At 45.8% G+C, this 11,305-nt stretch overlaps 1 protein-coding gene and 1 pseudogene across 1 annotated transcript in view; one reads left to right on the top strand and one right to left on the bottom strand.

Annotated features, from left to right (window-relative positions):
- The window catches only part of LOC144483016 (uncharacterized), a 97,689-nt gene that overhangs the window by 16,093 nt on the left and 70,291 nt on the right, over nucleotides 1–11,305 (bottom strand). The gene's annotated exons all lie outside the window — the stretch shown is intronic.
- Nucleotides 10,235–11,040, top strand: LOC144483042 (small ribosomal subunit protein uS3 pseudogene; annotated as a pseudogene).

Below are 11,305 nucleotides of genomic sequence, written 5' to 3'. Positions count from 1 at the left end.
TCCACTTCCTCCACCCTCGTAGGCAGCGAGTTCCAGGTCATTACCATTCGCTGCATCAAAATATTCTTCCTCACATCCCGCCCCCCCCCCCCCCCCCCCCCCCCGCCCACCTACCTACATCTCTGACCCAAACCCTTAAATCTGTGTCCCCCTCATCCTTGTCCCATCAGCTAATGGGAACAGCTTTTCTTTGTCCACCTTATCTAAACCTGTCAGAATCTTGTCCACCTCTATCAAATCTCCCCTCAACCTCCTTTGCTCCAAGGGGAACAACACCAGCCTGACATCGACAATAAAGAACCAACTAACAGAATATGTTAATACCTGAAATCAAATGGGAATGTTTAATTTCTGTTTTAAAGATTTGGACTGTAAGAGTGAATTAATGGATTTGGTGGTGGTGGTGGGGGGGGGGGGGGGTAGATTTAACGCTCTCACCCCCCACTCCTCATTAGAGTAAAATCACAGGCTGGTCAATTGCTAATACCTCAAGGTGCTGACATCAGCATACTTGCCATCAAGGTTGTTTACTTTCTAGAAAAACGGACCATTTTCTCACAAACGTTTGAGTGAAGGTTTAAGAACAAACCTACGTAGGCAAGATTGGAATTTTACATGTTCTGTGTATTGAATAATTGTGTAACCTGTCTGTATCTGTGACTTGGATTAGAGTTGTATTAGAATGCTGTCTCTGTGATTACTCTGTTAGAGAGCTGTGTCAGAGCTGTGACTTTGAGCTGTGAGAGCTGTGTCACAGGAGGGTGCTCTTCCAGAGCATTCTCTGGGGTTGTTCCCTCCAGGCGTGAATCATGAATAAACTATTGTAACATGTTCCTGGGTCTCCTGTGGTTAGTTGGAAGAAATACATCACAACAGGACAATAAAGGAATTGGAATAACTCCCCTTGGATGTGGTTGAATGGAATATATCAATCTGATGTCCACCTGCATTCTAGTGAAAGTCTGGAATGTGTAGATGGGATGAATAAGTCGATCACTTTCTCTTGGTGATATTTACATCCTTGTCCATGAACTTTGATTTAACAAAATCCACATTTGAAAGCCCGGCCAGTACATGAAATATCAGCACCATAACAGGGGGAGATAAGAAAGACAGGCACATTTTGATCATTTCATTCGTGCATCTGAGAGTTAAGAATGTGTGACATGATTTTGGGATACCGGAGTGAGTGTGCAGATGTGATTTGTTACGTGTGAAAAATAACAAGCCTAAATTCATGGTGAGATGGAGTGAAGAGCGGGTCCCAAACACACACAGCTACTTGAGACACAGCAGGAGATGAAATGGTTAATGTGGCCAGGGGATTGAGACAACATTGGGACATCATCAAGGCACTGACACTCCAGAGAGAAACTGAGTTCAAAACAATCAGGATCCAATTAAACACAATACACATGGACAGAAAGTGAGGAAAATTACAGTAAAATGAATAATATTATAGATTGGGACAATTAAGGGCTTGGGGGAAATAATACTGAATAAGAACTGTCCACAACTTAGATAGTGGTAAAGAGAGAGCTGGAGAATCTTTTACATCCATGCTTGATCTGTTGCTTGAAGCATCTGTCCTTATGGACTAGTAACCTAAAACTCACGGTGCTCCTTCAGTAGTAGGAAAAATCGATTAGATGTTACCCCAGGCGGGGCCAGAACAGAACTGGAAAATAACGGATTGAAATTGAGTGAGGGGTCAGAGAGAGAGTTCTCCCCCTCAGGGTGTGGACTGTAAGAATCCTGGGGGACACTCTACTTTGGGTTTTCTTGCTAATTAGTGAATATTATATTAGATTCTATAACTGGTTATGCATTGATTTTGAATTTGATTGTTACACTTCTCCTGTTTTTATTCCTGTTGTGATTACGCTCGGGGTAAGGATGGTTGACAGGTGACAGGATGGGAAATTGTGGTTTGGGTCATTGACCAAATGTTTTATTGATCCGAAAGGTGTAAAAGGGGCCAAACTTCAGCAGAAATCCAGCAGAGCTGAGAACAGGCGACTTGCTGTGTGGGAGCAGGGAGATAAACAGCTCCCAGAGGACAGAGAAAACAGGAGAGCCTTGAATCCTGGATGACACCAGTGTGTCAAGGCCACCATGTTTTCACTGCTTGGCATGGGAATGCTGACTCCCTGTACCAGGGACGGAGCGTGGGAAGACAATTGGTTTTAGAGTTTGATGTGGCTTGGGCAGATACAGAGGGTTCAGTGACAGGTTTTGTTATGTTAGCTGGACAATGATTGGGTTAAATCAGTCTCCATAGTCTTGGTGATGTAACAAAGTATAAGAAGGGATTCCCCGAGCACAGAGATTTGTCGAGGTTTTACATATTGCATTGACTGGTGCCGTGGCATCTGGGGCAGAGCAGGGAGCATTTCCGTGGAGATGCTGCTTCTACCCAGAGTGTAATGGTAATGCTGCTGCACTTTGATACGACTGCTCAGACATTAGCCTGTGTCAGCTCTTATTGATACTGAATAAAATCTAACCACTGTCACCAATAAGGGTTATCACTGGGAATCATTTCAGAGTTTGGGAAAAGGGGAGAAAGGGTTAATTGACTCCCTGAATCTCATTTTCTAACATCGCTGTGTCAAAAATAAAATCCCACCTCCCCCTCTGGCTCCTTTGCCAATTACCTTAGAGGGATTCACTTTCTGTTAAAGAGCCTGCCAACCCCTCTCACCCACTTTCCCTAAAGTGCATCAATCTCATCAGGAAAAGTCCAAAACAATCAAATATTTTTACTGATAAAAGTTTATTAATGAAACAGAACATGGTTAAAACAAACAGAAAATGACTTGAGGATCAAAGACAACCAGAGTAAAGGGATGTTCACAATGTTCTGGACACAACTGGATTCTCTTCAGCTCCTCTGTCCCCTGTTCCTGTGACTCCCCGCTTTGGACACAGGGACACTGAACCCCGGGGGTCACTGAACCCTGGGGGTCACATCACCATCAGCCCCAGTCACCCCCTCCCGAGCCCCGATTGGTTGGAGGCCCATTTCCCAGTCAGTCCTCCAGCAGCTTCCTGTCTCTCTATTAGTGCGACGCCCAGGGCAGTTTTCCAACTGGGGCGCAGGCCCCGTTATTCTCAGCTAAATTCAGCCCTCAGCTCCGTCGCCTGGCTGTCATTGACACGAGCAATAGGGAGACAGAAAGGAGCCCCAGGCTCAAATGGAAAGTCGAAACTTGTGGCTCTAAACCTTCAACGTTTGTCAGTCAAATCCATCTTATTTATACTGGAGTCGTTACGATGAGATTAATTGAAGTGTTCGGCCAGTCAGCAAGCTCGAGAAGCACTGATTCCAGATTGTTCAATACTTCTACCTTGAATCACAAAAGCTTCTCACTTTATCCCCTTCCTGAACTGAATTCCATCATCCTGAGCAGCTGTGGGTGTCACCTCTCTGTGTAAACTCCTGCCCCTTTTTATAAGGCTCTCTCATTCCTTATTGTGGGTCAATTCTTTAATGGTTGAGGATCGCTCTGTGATGCAGTGAGTGTTTATCCGGTCAATCAATGTTTCTGATGTCAGTCGGAATGTCCATCGTTACTTTTCACCTGTTTCTTACTCTGTGTTTTATAAAAATAAAGTTTATAAACTTTTACAGAATGGTCAGCTTTAAGGTTTCTGTAGTTTGTGATGAGGTCATCCAAAGTTCAAACCTTTCTCTTTTCTCCTTCCTGTTTAACTAAGGGTTGTGGAATATTCCATTCAGGGGGAGGTGGTGGGAATGTCGCTGGCCGAGTAATGCAGAGACCCAGCAAAGGATCTGGGGACAGGCAGCTGGTGGGATTTGAATTCAGTGAATCAATCTGGAATTATATAAAGTTAGTCTCAGAAACGGTGACTATGAAACTATCGACTGTTGTAAAAACCCATCCAGTTCACCCTATTAACACCCCCTATCAGGGAAGGAAATCTGCCATCCTCACCCGGTCTGGCCTACAAGTGAATCCAGACCCACACAGCGATGTGGGTGACTCTTAACTGCCCCTCTGAAATGGCCGAGCAAGTCAATCCATTCAAGGGCAATTAGGAGATGAGCAACGTGTGCTGGGGCTTTGCCAGCAGTGTCCACATCCCAGGAAAGAATAAAGAATATTCCAGGGAAAGTGATGGGTGATTTGAAATGAATTGAAAGTAGGTCAGGAGGTGCTCGGATCGTCCAGAGCTGCTTTTCAATGGATCCTCCTGTTTAAAATAAAAACACATCAGTGTGCCCCTTTCCCAGACACACTGACCTTGGAATATCACAATGCTGTTTTTAAACATTCCTTTGATAAAGAATCAGTCATTTAGAATTGTGAAACAGACAGAAATTAAATGTTCCGTTTTTCCTGGGATCCTCCTGTGCCTGGCCCCGGTGTCCTGAACAAGGTTATTAACATTCTCTGGGTTAAAGGTTCCTCCTGGTTCTTGCTGTCTGTTGTGTCCTTTGTCACAGTCTGTACCAGGACATTTCTATTGAAAGGTTGTTAAGAAATTCCAGTGAATTCCAGCCCCTTGTGTAACGTTCCATTTGGTGTGCGTCAGATTCAGAGATGTCCACGTGTGTGTGAAAAGGGTTCTGGGTCAGGGTTTTAACCCTTCTTTCCCCGTTAGTAACAATGAGCCCTGTATTCAATTCTAAAGTATAAAGTCCTCATTAGATATCAATTCTACCTGTTATCTACATTTCACCAACCAGTCTATATTTTCATCACAGGACTGCAGTGGGAGCACCGTCAACATCTTACTGACGTGATCGATTTTATCGAGGAGGTGATGATGAAGGTGATCGATGAGGGTAGAGCAGTGGATGTTGTGAACATGGATTTTAGTAAGGCTTTCGACAAGGTCCCTCATGGTCGGCTCATCCAGAAGATTAAGATGCATGGGATTCACGGTGACTTGGCCACTTGGATTCAGAATTGACTTGCCCATAGAAGTCAGAGAGTAGTGGTGAGGGCGTTTTTCTGACTGGAGGTCCATTCCCAGTGGTGTTCTGCAGGGATCTGTACTGGGACCTGCGCTATTTGTGATATATATCAATGACTTGGATGAAAACGTGGATGGGTGGGTTAGTAAGCTGGCAGACGACACAAAACTAGATGGAGCTGTAGATAATGTCGAAGGTTGTCAAAGGATACAGTGGGATGTAGATCAGCTGCAGATATGAGTGGAGAAATGGCAGATGGATTTTAATCCGGGCAAGTGTGAGGTGCTGCACTTTGGGAGATCAAATATTAAGGATAAGTATATAGTTAATGTACAGGGGGATCTTGGGGTTCAAGTCCATAGCTTCCTGAAATTAGCCACACAAATATTTAGTCGGTAAAGAAGGCACATGGCATGCTTGCCTTTATTGAGTACAAGAGTCAGCATGCCATGTTGCAGCTCTATAAAACTTTGTTTGGGCTGCACTTAGAATATTGTGTTCAATTCTGGTCGCCACATTACAGAAAGGATGCAGAGGCTTTGATGAGGGTGCAGAAGAGGTTTCCCAGGATGCTGCCTGGATTGGAGGGTGTGAGCGACTGACAAACGAGGGTTGTTTTCTCGATAGCGGCGGAGGGTGAGGGGAGACCTGATAGCAGTCTATAAAATGAGAGACACAGAATCTTTTCCCCCAGACTTGATATGTCTAATACCAGGGAGCATGCACTTAAGGTGAGATGGGCAAAGTTCAAAGGAGATGTGAGAGGTAAGTGTTTTTACACAGAGAGTGGTAGGTGTCTGGAATGCGCAGCTAGGAGTGGTGGTGGAGGTAGATACGATAGGGGCGTTTAAGGGGGTTTTAAATAAGCACATGAATATGTGAGGAATAGAGGAATATGGACCAAGGGCAGGCAGAAAGGAATAGTTTAATTTGGCATCATGTTCGACACAACATGGTGGGCTGAAGGGTCTGTTCCTGAGCTGTACTGTTCTATGTTCTATTTGTGATCTCCATTTAGAAAAAGGAAATAGAGGCACTGGAGAAGGGGCAAGAAAGATTCACAAGAATAATCCCAGAACTGTAATCACTTGTGAACTCACTGGTGTTTCACCAAGTTTGCTGACTGAGTGAATCCCTTCCCAGTCAGAGCAGGTGACCAGCCTCTGCCTGGTGTGACCTCACTGGTGGGACATTAGTTCCCGAGAGCTTTTGAAGCCACGCCCACATTTAAAGGGTCTCTCCTGGGTGTGAATGATGTTGTGTCTGGGCAGGCTGGATAACTGAGTAAATCCTTTCGCACACACCGAGCAGGTGAATGGTTTCTCCCCGGTGTGAACTCACTGGTGTTTCAGCAGTGTTGATGATATTCTAAACCTCCTTGAAAAGTGAGAGCAGCTGAACGGCCTCTCCCCGGTGTGAATGTGCGAGGGGATCATCAGTTCCTGAGAGCTTCTGAAGCCGGCCTCTCAGGCAGAGCATTTAAAGGGGCTCTCCTTGGAGTGAGTGGCTTTGTGTTTCAGCAAGCTGGATGAAGTAGTGAATCCCTTCCCACACACAGAGCAGGGGAATGGTCTTTCCACAGTGTGAACTCGCTGATGTTCCCACAGGTTGGATGGCCTTTTAAACCTCTTTGAGCAGTGAGAGCAGCTGAACGATCTCTCCTCAGTGTGAATGCGCTGGTGGGACACCAGTTCTCCAGAGCTTTTGAATCCGCTCCCACAGTCAGAGCATTTAAAAGGTCTCTCATTGGTGTGAGTGAGATTGTGTCTGCGCAGGTGGGATAACAGAGTGAATCCCTTCCCACACACAGAGCAGGTGAACGGTCTCTCCCCGGTGTGAACTCGCTGGTGTATCCGCAAGTTGTATAATGTTCTAAACCTCTTTGAGCAGTGAGAGCAGCTGAACGGTCTGTCCTCAGTGTGAATGCGCTGGTGGGACACCAGTTCCCCAGAGCTTTTGAATCCGCTCCCACAGTCAGAGCATTTAAAGGGTCTCTCATTGATATGAGTGACTCGGTGTGTCTTCAGGGTGAATGACTGAGTGAATCCCTTCCCACACTGAGAGCAGGTGAACGGTCTCTCCCCAGTGTGAACTCGCTGGTGAATCTGCAGGTTGGATGAAGTTCTAAATTTCTTTGTGCAGTGAGAGCAGCTGAATGGTCTCTCCTCAGTGTGAATGCGCTGGTGGGACATCAGATACTGAGAGCTTTTGAATCCACTCCCACAGTCAGAGCATTTAAATGGTCTCTCATTGGTATGAGTGAGATTGTGTTTCTGCAGGCTGGATAACTGAGTGAATCCCTTCCCACACACACAGCAGGTGAATGGTCTCTCCCCAGTGTGACTGCGTTGATGAGTTTCCAGATCAGATGGGAACCTGAATCTCTTCCCACAGTCCCCACATTTCCACGGTTTCTCCATGGTGCGGGTGTCCTTGTGACTCTCTAGGTTAAACAATCAGTTAAATCTCACACAGAACACGGGTACAGTCTCTCCCCGCTGTGAATGCTGCGATGTATTTTCAGGCTGTGTAACTGGTTAAAGCTCTTTCCACACTCAGTGCACTGGAACACTCTCACTCGGGTGTGTGTATCTCAGTGCATTTCTAGTCACAGTGATGTTTACAATCTTTTGAAGCCAAGAGGCCAAACAAACATTTCTCCTGCTAGATTCAAAGGCTGATGATATTCAGGTCTCAAGAAATCGAGTCACTCTGTCAGATCGAGATGTGATGTTGGAGATTTCTGTCTGATTTCTCCTTGTCTAATATCCTGTAAGTCAATTTAGAAAAAAAACATCACAATTCAGAATATGATCGAAATTCAAATCGACATTTCTAGTTTCTATGGAGCATTCATTAAAGACACAGTCATGGAGCATTAAACTTGCCGAGCAGGGCCTCCCGTATCAGCACACAGGCAGCTGCTTTGTGAGACTGCCAGCAGTACAGACAAGTCAGAGATAAGGGTGTCCTCAGAAGTGGGATTCATTGTGAAAGCTCAGGGACGGTTGATAAGATGCAGCAATTCTATGATTCTAATGAACATTCTTTCCTCTCCCATTCCCCAAAAGCTGTAAATCTCCATCCCACACACTCTCCCTCCATTCTCACTCTGCTGTATCTAATATTCACCCTCCCAATTCTCCTGAAGGTGCTGATTGAGGCTGATTGACAGATCCATGCTCACTGCTTCCTGTCCAGCACAGAAATCAGAACAAATAGGAGCTGCAGTCAGCATTCGACCCATCGAGTCTGCTCAACCATTCATTGAGATTATTGGCTGATCTACCTCTGCATTATTTTCCCCACACTGCCCCCATATCCATCGATATCTTCAATATCTAGAAACCTATCAATCCCTCTCTTGAAAATTTTTGATGACTGAGGCTCTATAGTCCTCTGGGGTAGAGAATCCAAAACATCACCACATCTTTGAGTGAAGAAATCCTCATCTGAGCTTTCTCTCCATTTTCCAGCCTGTTCCCAATAATTATTGACTCCCTTGTCATTCAAAAACTGTCTAACTCATCCTTGAATATATTCAATCCCTCCACTGGTCCCTATGGAAGAGAAATCTAGATACTAACAATTCTCTGAGGGAAGAGATTGTTGGAAATATATAATATAGCTGCAGTCCAAAATTACACAGCCAGATATAACAAGTGTATTTCATTACAGGGCTATAAATAATATATCTAATCTGTACCATATAACAACAGGGGAGTGGATAGCCTCGCGGTATTATCGCTAGACTATTAATCCAGAAACTCAGCTGATGTTCTGGGGACCCGGGTTCGAATCCTGCCACGGCAGATGGTGCAATTTGAATTTAAAAACAAAATCTGGAATTAAGAATCTACTGATGACCATGAAACCATTGTCGATTGACCAAAAAAACCCATCTCGTTCATTAATGTGCTTCAGGGAAGGAAATCTGCCGTCCTTACCCAGTCTGGCCTACATGTGACTCCAGAGACACAGCAATGTGGTTGACTCTCACCCAGCTTCTGAAATGGCCCAGCGAGCCATTCAGTTCAAGGGCAATTAGGGATGGGCAATAAATGTTGGCCCAGCCGGCAATGCCCGTGTCCCAAGGATGAATTTTTAAAAAATCAACATCAGACACGTCTCTGTCCTATATTAGTTTACTGTCCCCTTTAATATATTTCAGAAATTAGATGGGCACATGAATGAAATAAACTTGCAGGGGAAAGGGAATATAGAAAGGGAATGGGACTGACTGGATTGTTCTATAGAGAGTCGGCATGGATTCGAGTTACTGAATGGACTCCTTCTGTGCTGTAATGACTCAATGAGTGAAAATATATAACATTGCTTCAGTGTTACATTACAAGATGAGAAATAATAATAAATGTACTTTGTTACAGAACCATAAATAATATATCAAATCTACAATATAACAACACTAGGCATATCTCTGTCCTATATTAATTTATTGTTCTCTTAAATGTCAGCCATCTCCTGGGGAGACCTGCCCTTTAATTGTGAACATTAGGAAAGGGACCATCCTTTGAGCCAGACAAATCAATGTGTCAAGCTGAGGGAGCAAAGGATGTCAATGTCTTTAAGAGAGAGAGAGACCTGGGCCAACCTTTCCAGAGTCTGCAGCCTCCCTGGATTCACTTCCTTTCCCTTCAGTTGCTGCAAGTCCCCAATTTCCCCCAGAATGAGAAAAGAATTGGAAAGGGGATAAAAGAAAGTGTTTTACTCACAGATGTGGGAGACAGAAAGAAGTTTGAGTCTGTGTCTGAAGCTCAATCTTCATTCGGCGAGAACAGCAGCAGCAGCTTTGCGGGTGAACAAACTCATTGTCTGGTTTCCGCATTCAGAAAATGGGGGGCTCTGGTTGGCTGCAGGAGAAAAGTACTTCCGGTCCTCCAACTCTTCCCATTGGTCAATACCTCAGCGTGCTGGTGGGAAGGGGCGGGCAGCCCTCCGCACATGCGCAGCTTCCCCTCTCCCTTGGACATGCGCAGTCCTTGGCCGGGGGGTGGGGGAGATCACCGAGCGGCTTCCCGCTCTGGCCGGAGCCGCCAGCCGGTTGCCTGGAAACCTTGGCTCGAGGAGGTGCAAGGGGAGGGGAACAATGGGTGGGTGCGGGTCTCCCGCGTCCGCTCGCCGAGCCTGCGCACTGGAACCCCAGGACGTCATCGCGGAACAGGCTGATGTCTATTGGCTGATTCAGGTAGGGCTCCGTTGTGACGTCACCGTGCGGAAGTTGTCCAATGAGCTTCAGAGTGAAACTTCCTCCTCTGCACGCGAGGGGAAATGGCGGCGCAGATCTCCAAGAAGCGAAAGTTCGTGGCAGACGGCATCGTCAAGGCCGAGCTCAACGAGTTCTTGACCCGCGAGTTGGCCGAGGACGGCTACAGCGGTGTGGAGGTGCGAGTCACACCCACCAGGACCGAGATCATCATCTTGGCCACCAGGACTCAGAATGTGCTGGGTGAGAAAGGACGTCGAATCCGTGAGCCGACTGCTGTTGTTCAGAAGCGGTTTGGTTTCCCAGAGGGAAGTGTTGAGCTCTATGCCGAAAAGGTTGCCACTCGAGGGCTTTGTGCTATTGCTCAGGCAGAGTCCCTGCGTTACAAGTTGCTCGGAGGCCTGGCTGTACGTAGAGCCTGCTATGGTGTTCTTCGCTTCATTATGGAAAGTGGAGCCAAGGGCTGTGAGGTGGTAGTTTCCGGAAAACTCCGAGGCCAGAGAGCCAAGTCCATGAAATTTGTTGACGGTCTGATGATCCACAGTGGTGATCCAGTGAACTACTATGTTGATACAGCTGTGCATCACGTACTGCTAAGGCAAGGTGTGTTGGGAATTAAAGTTAAGATCATGCTTCCATGGGACCCAAGTGGTAAAATTGGACCCAAGAAACCTTTGCCTGATCATGTCAGCATTGTTGAGCCCAAGGATGAGATCTTGCCAACTACACCCATTTCAGAACAGAAGGGAGGCAAACCAGAGCAGCCTGTGATCCAGCAGCCTGGACCAGTTCCAACTGCATAGTTGGTATGTCAGCGTCTAAAGAAACTTTTAATTTTCTGTATTTTGTTTGAATAAAACAAAAGAAAAACCATCTGGGAGGAAATCAATGTTTCCCCCTTTCCATTTCATTTCTCACTCTGGGGGAAATTGGGGACTTGCAGCAACTGAAGGGTAAGGAAGTGAATCCAGTCTGTATATTCCACACATTGTTACTCCAGTCAGATAGACATATATCTGTCTGGCCGCCTGCATGGAGATTTCCAGCTCTCTGTGTCCAGGACAGGCGATTCCCTTCTTTTTGAGGTCTGCCCCTTTTGATCTATCCCTCATTTAATTTAATTTGGTTTACTTGTT

Source organism: Mustelus asterias, unplaced genomic scaffold (assembly GCF_964213995.1).
Source record: "Mustelus asterias unplaced genomic scaffold, sMusAst1.hap1.1 HAP1_SCAFFOLD_44, whole genome shotgun sequence".
NCBI classification, from domain to species: Eukaryota; Metazoa; Chordata; class Chondrichthyes; order Carcharhiniformes; family Triakidae; genus Mustelus; species Mustelus asterias.
Note: the sequence above shows the minus strand (reverse complement) of the source record. Positions and strands in the feature narration are given on the sequence as shown.